This window comes from Arachis hypogaea, chromosome 4 (genome assembly GCF_003086295.3).
Source record: "Arachis hypogaea cultivar Tifrunner chromosome 4, arahy.Tifrunner.gnm2.J5K5, whole genome shotgun sequence".
In the NCBI taxonomy this organism is placed as follows: Eukaryota; Viridiplantae; Streptophyta; class Magnoliopsida; order Fabales; family Fabaceae; genus Arachis; species Arachis hypogaea.
In genome coordinates, this window is record NC_092039.1 from 34,053,566 (window position 1) to 34,059,942 (window position 6,377).

Genomic DNA, 6,377 nt, shown 5'->3' on the forward strand with positions numbered 1-6,377 from the left:
TTATTTTTGTAAAAAAAATATCAGGCCTTTTAACAGGCTACAGGCCAGGCCAGACTGAATAACAAGCCAGGCTTACTAGTTTAAAAAAAGCTTATAAAAGGCTGCAGGCCAAGCTCAGGCCAATTAACTACATGACAAGTCAGGCCTGTTAAGAACAAAACCTAGCCTGGCCTGACCTGTTTCCACTCTTACCCACAATCACAGGTGTGGTCCCTGAGGGACACTCTGTAAGACACAAGGGAGAAGGTGCCCGTGGGCGTTGTCTCAGCCACAATGAACTCTGAATGCTGCCTGTCGTACAAAGTCACCATGAACCACCTTGAGGTCTTAAGGTTAGTCTTAATTGCCTTCATCATATACTAACTAAATTGATACCCTGTACCCAGCTGTGCCTCTGCTTCTCTTCCTTTGCGCACAAAAGCTCCGCTAATCGTCTGTGTGTGGACTTCACGAGCGAACACACCGGAAGGTTCCTTACACCCTTCAGGATCGAGTTAACACACTCGGAGATGTTTGTCGTCATATGACCGAACTTCCTCCCCTCATCGTGATGCTGAGTCCACTGTGCATAGTTAATCCAATTGGCCTAGTCACACATGGCTGTGTCTTCAGAACGGAGGATGTCAGACCAGTAGTCGAACTCGAACTCGATCTTCGCATAAGCAGCATTCACTAGAAACCTCCTAGCATCCTTGCCCTTAAAATTGAGGGCAAAGTTCACTGCCACATGTCGAATGCAAAATTCCATGTATGCATTAGGCAGAAGCCAACCCCCATCAGGAGTCTCTAGTGCAGCCTTGATCGCGTTGTACCTATCCGATATAACTAGAATGCCTGGTTGTGGCGTTACATCCTACCGAAGGTGGGATAAGAAGAACGACCACGACTCTGCATTCTTACCCTCTACAAGTGCGAATGCAACATGAATGATATTGTTGTTTTCGTCCTGAGCAATCGCAACTAGTAGTGTACCACCGTAGTTACCGTACAAGTGGGTCTCGTCGACACTAACTAGAGGCTTGCAATATTGGAATGCCTTGATACGCGGTGAGAAGGTTCAAAAAAGTCGGTGGAAATATGCTTGTTCCTCATTCACTTGAACACCCAGTCGCATAAGACTCGTCCTCAACACTGCAACACTACCTGGCATCGTCATCTGCATACCTAGCTCCCATTACGGCAACTCATTATATGACTCTTTCCAGTCTTTGTAAATCTGAGCCACGACCTTCTGCTTAGCCATCCAAACCCTCTTGTAAGCCGATCTGAAACAAAAATGGGCCTCTATCGCATTCTGAAATACCTTGATTGAGACGGCAACATCGGCTCTAATCATAAGCAGTATGAAAGCCGAGATCACATGGTAATCTAGGCTCCTATGAGCACTGGATATCAAAGTGGCCAGACAAGTATGAGGTACATTGTACTATTTTACCTCCCATATACCTCTGCACTGCTGGAGACTTATAGAATAAACCATGTGCACCCATTGCCGAAATACTTACACTTGCCACAGTACTTGCAGTAATCGGATTCCAACACTTTATAACCAACCCCACGTCGAATGTTGTATGTTTTCACGCTCAACACGGCCTCCTCTTTATCTTGAAATTGTTGATCAACTTGACTCAGCTAGTCCTCTTATATCCTGTGTGTCTCTGGCCCCAAATCTGATAGGAACGGTAGGGTGATGAGCGGATAATTTATACGCTTTTTGGCATTGTTTTTAGTTAGTTTTTAGTATAATCTAGTTACTTTTAGGGATGTTTTCATTAGTTTTTATGCTAAATTCACATTTCTGGACTTTACTATGAGTTTGTGTATTTTTCTATGATTTCAGGTATTTTCTGGCTAAAGTTGAGGGACCTGAGCAAAACTCTGATAAAAGGCTGACAAAGGACTGCTGATGCTGTTGGATTCTGACCTCCCTGCACTCGAAATGATTTTATTGAGCTACAGAATTCCAAATGGCGCGCTTTCAATGGCGTTGGAAAGTAGACATCCAGAGCTTTCCAGCAATATATAATAGTCTATACTTTATTCGTGATTAGATGACGTAAACTGGCGATCAACACCAGTTCCATGCTGCATTCTGGAGTCAAACGCCAGAAACACGTCACGAACCAGAGTTGAACGCCAAAAACAAGTTACAACTTGGCGTTCAACTCCAAAAGAAGCCTATGCACGTGTAAAGCTCAAGCTCAGCCCAAGCACACACCAAGTGGGCCTCGAAAGTGGATTTCTGCATCAATTACTTACTTCTGTAAACCCTAGTAGCTAGTCTAGTATAAATAGGACATTTTACTATTGTATTCAGTGTCTTTTGACCACGTTATATCTTTGGTCTCGGTTATATTCCATTATTCATCTTAGGAGACTATTGATCACGTTTTGGGTGCTGGCCATTTGGCCATGCCTGAACCTTCATCACTTATGTATTTTCAACGGTGGAGTTTCTACACACCATAGATTAAGGGTGTGGAGCTCTGCTGTACCTCGAGTTTTAATGCAATTACTACCATCTTTTATTCAAATTCAATCTTATTTCTATTCTAAGATACTACTCGTACTTCAACCTGATTGATGTGATGATCCTTGACACTCATCATCATCCGTCCCTATGAACGCGTGCCTGACAACCACTTCCGTTCTACAAGCTAAAGCTAGAGTATGTATCTCTTGGATTCCTGATGCACGACGCATGGTTGCCCTCGCCTGACAACCGAGCCTTCCATTCCTTGAGATCAGAGTCTTCGTGGTATAAGCTAGAATTGATGGTGGCATTCATGAGAATCCGGAAAGTCTAAACCTTGTCTGTGGTATTCCGAGTGGGATTTCGGGATTGAATGACTGTGATGAGCTTCAAACTCGCGATTGTTGGGCGTGATGACAAATGCAAAAGAATCAAGGGATTCTATTCCGACATGATCGAGAACCGACAGATGATTAGCCATGCTGTGACAGAGCATTTGGACCTTTTTCACTAAGAGGATGGGATGTAGCCATTGACAACAGTGATGCCCTACATACAGCTTGCCATGGAAAGGAGTAAGATGGATTGGATGAAGGCAGTAGGAAAGCAGAGATTCAGAAGGAGCACAGCATCTTCATACGCCTATCTGAAATTCCCATCGATGATCTACATAAGTATTTCTATATTTATTTTCAGTTTATTTATTATTATTATTCAAAAACTCCATAACCATTTATTATCCGCCTGACTGAGATTTACAGGATGACCATAGCTTGCTTCATACCAACAATCTCCGTGGGATCAACCCTTACTCACGTAAGGTTTATTACTTGGACGACCCAATGCACTTGCTGGTTAGTTGTGCGAGGTTGTGAAAAAAGTGCTGAGTTAGTAAATGCGAACACCAAGTTGAATGCCATTATAAGAGATCACAATTTTGTGCACCAAGTTTTTGGTGCCGTTGCCGGGGATTGTTCGAGTTTGGATAACTGACGGTTCATCTTGTTGCTCAGATTAGGTAATTTTCTTCTTGTTTTATGTTCAAAATTTTTTCAAACATCTTTCAAAAAAAATTTTCTCCTTCTGTTTTTGAAAAATCCTTCAGAGTTTTTAAGAATGAATTCTAGAGTTTCATATAACATGTTTTAGCTTGGCTGGCTATTAAGCCATGTCTAATTCCTGGAATTTTGATTGAGGACTTTGAATTCATTACTTCCTTTTTCCTATATGTTTTTGAAAAAAATAAAATAAAATACAAAAAAATTAATGAAATCATAAAATCCAAAAATATTTTGTGTTTCTTGTTTGAGTCTTGAGTCAATTTTTAAATTTAGTGTCAATTGCATTTTTCTAAAAATTTATGCATCTATTTTCGAAAATTCATGCATTCATAGTGTTCTTCATGATCTTCAAGTTGTTCTTGGTAAGTCTTCTTGTTTGATCTTGATGTTTTCTTATTTTGTGTCTTTTATTATTTTTCATGTGCATCATTGCATTCATATTGTCTAAGCATTAAAGATTTCTAAGTTTGGTGTCTTGCATGTTTTCTTTGCATCAAATTTTTTTTCAAAAATATGTTCTTGATGTTCATCATGATCTTCAAAGTGTTCTTGGTGTTCATCTTGACATTCATAGTGTTTTTGCATGCATCATGAGTTTTGATTCATAATGTTCATGTTGTGAGTCATTTTTGTTGTTTTTCTCTCTCATCATTAAAAATTCAAAAAAATAAAAAATATATTTCGCTTATTTCTCTCAAAATTTCGAAAATTTGAGTTGACTTAGTCAAAAAATTTTAAAATTAGTTAAGTTCTTATAAGTCAAGTCAAATTTTCAATTTTAAAAAATCTTATCTTTTCAAAATCTTTTTCAAAAATCAAATCTCTTTTACTTTTATCTTATGATTTTCAAAATTTTAAAACTATTTTTCAAAATCTTTTTCTTATTTTATTTCAAATTTTCGAAACTTAACTAACAAGTAATGTGATTGATTAAAAAATTTGAAGTTTGTTACTTTATTGTTAAGAAAGGTTCAATCTTTAAATTCTAGAATCATATCTTTTAGTTTCTTGTTAGTCAAGTAATTAATTTTAATTTTAAAAATTAAATCTTTTCTAATCATATCTTTTTAATCATATCTTTTTATCATATCTTTTTAAATTTTATCTTTTTCAAAAATTTGATTTCAAAATATCTTCTTATCTTCTTATCCTTTCAAATTTGATTTTCAAATCTTTTTCAAACTAACCAATTAACTGTTGTTTATTTTTTATCTTTTTCAAAACCACGTAACAACTTTTCTCTCTCCAATTTTTGAAAATACCTCCCTCTTTTTCAAAATTTTTTTAATTAATTAATTGTTTTAAATTTTAATTTCAATTTTATTTCCCCTTTAATTTTCAAAAATCATTAACTCCTTTTCAAAAATTATTTTCGAAAACTTCTCTCTCTCATTTTATTCTATTTATTTAATTTTTTTTACTAACACTTCTCTTCATCTCAAATCTCTGCCCCTATCCTCACCCTTGTGTTTGGATTATTCATTCTAATTCCCTCTTATTTCCTTTCTTCTTCTACTAACATAAAGGAATCTCTATACTGTGATATAGAGGATTCCTCTTCCTTTTCTGTTCTCTTCTTTCTCATATGAGCAGGAATAAGGAAAAAGGAATTCTTATTGAAGCTGATCCAGAACCTGAAAGGACTCTGAAAAAAAAACTAAGAGAAGCTAAATTACAACAATCCAGAGACAACCTTGCTGAAATTTTCGAACAAGAAAAGGAGATGGCAGCCGAACCTAACAACAATAATGCAAAAAAGATGCTTGGTGATTATACTACACCTACTTCCAAGTTTGATGGAAGAAGCATCTCAATTCCTGCCATTGGAGCAAACAATTTTGAGTTGAAACCTCAATTAGTTGCTCTAATGCAACAAAACTGCAAGTTCCATGGACTTCCATCAGAAGATCCCTACTAGTTTTTAACTGAGTTCTTGCAAATCTGTGAGACTGTTAAGACTAATGGAGTAGATCCTGAAGTTTACAGACTCATACTTTTCCCTTTTGCTGTAAGAGATAGAGCTAGAATATGGTTGGACTCACAACCTAAGGATAGCCTGGACTCTTGGGATAAGCTGGTCACGGCCTTCTTGGCTAAGTTCTTTCCTCCTCAAAAGCTGAGCAAGCTTAGATTGGATGTTCAGACCTTTAAACAAAAAGATGGTGAATCCCTCTATGAAGCTTGGAAAAGATACAAGCAGATGACCAAAAGGTGTCCTTCTCACATGCTTTCAGAATGGACCATTCTGGATATATTCTATTATGGTCTGTCTGAGTTCTCCAAGATGTTATTGAACCATTCTGCAGGTGGATCTATTTACCTAAAGAAAATGCCTGCAGAAGCTCAAGAACTTATTGACATGGTTGCAAATAATCAATTCATGTATACTTCTGAGAGGAATTCCGGGAATAATGGGACGCCTCAGAGGAAGGGAGTTCTTGAGGTTGATGCTCTGAATGCCATATTGGCTTAGAACAAAATGTTGACCCAACAAGTCAACATGATTTCTCAAAGTCTGAATGGATGGCAAAATGCATCCAACAGTACTAAAGAGGCATCTTCTGAAGAAGAAGCTTATGATCTTGAGAACCCTGCAATAGCAGAGGTAAATTATATGGGTGAACCTTATGGAAACACCTATAATTCATCATGGAGAAATCATCCAAATTTCTCATGGAAGGATCAACAAAAGCCTCAACAATAATGGTGGAAGAAACAGGCTCAGCAATAGCAACCTTTTTCCATCATCTTCTCAGCAACAGACAGAGAATTCTGAGCAAAATACCTCTAACTTAGCAAATATAGTCTCTGATCTGTCCAAGACCACTTTAAGTTTCATGAGT

The 6,377-nt window shown here is 37.5% G+C and overlaps 1 non-coding gene across 1 annotated transcript; it reads right to left on the reverse strand.

Annotated features, from left to right (window-relative positions):
• Window positions 1–5,656: 5,656 nt before the first annotated feature.
• Window positions 5,657–5,764, reverse strand: LOC112798874 (small nucleolar RNA R71). Its single transcript, XR_003200471.1, has one exon. It is a non-coding gene; the product is annotated as a small nucleolar RNA R71 (small nucleolar RNA).
• Window positions 5,765–6,377: the final 613 nt, after the last annotated feature.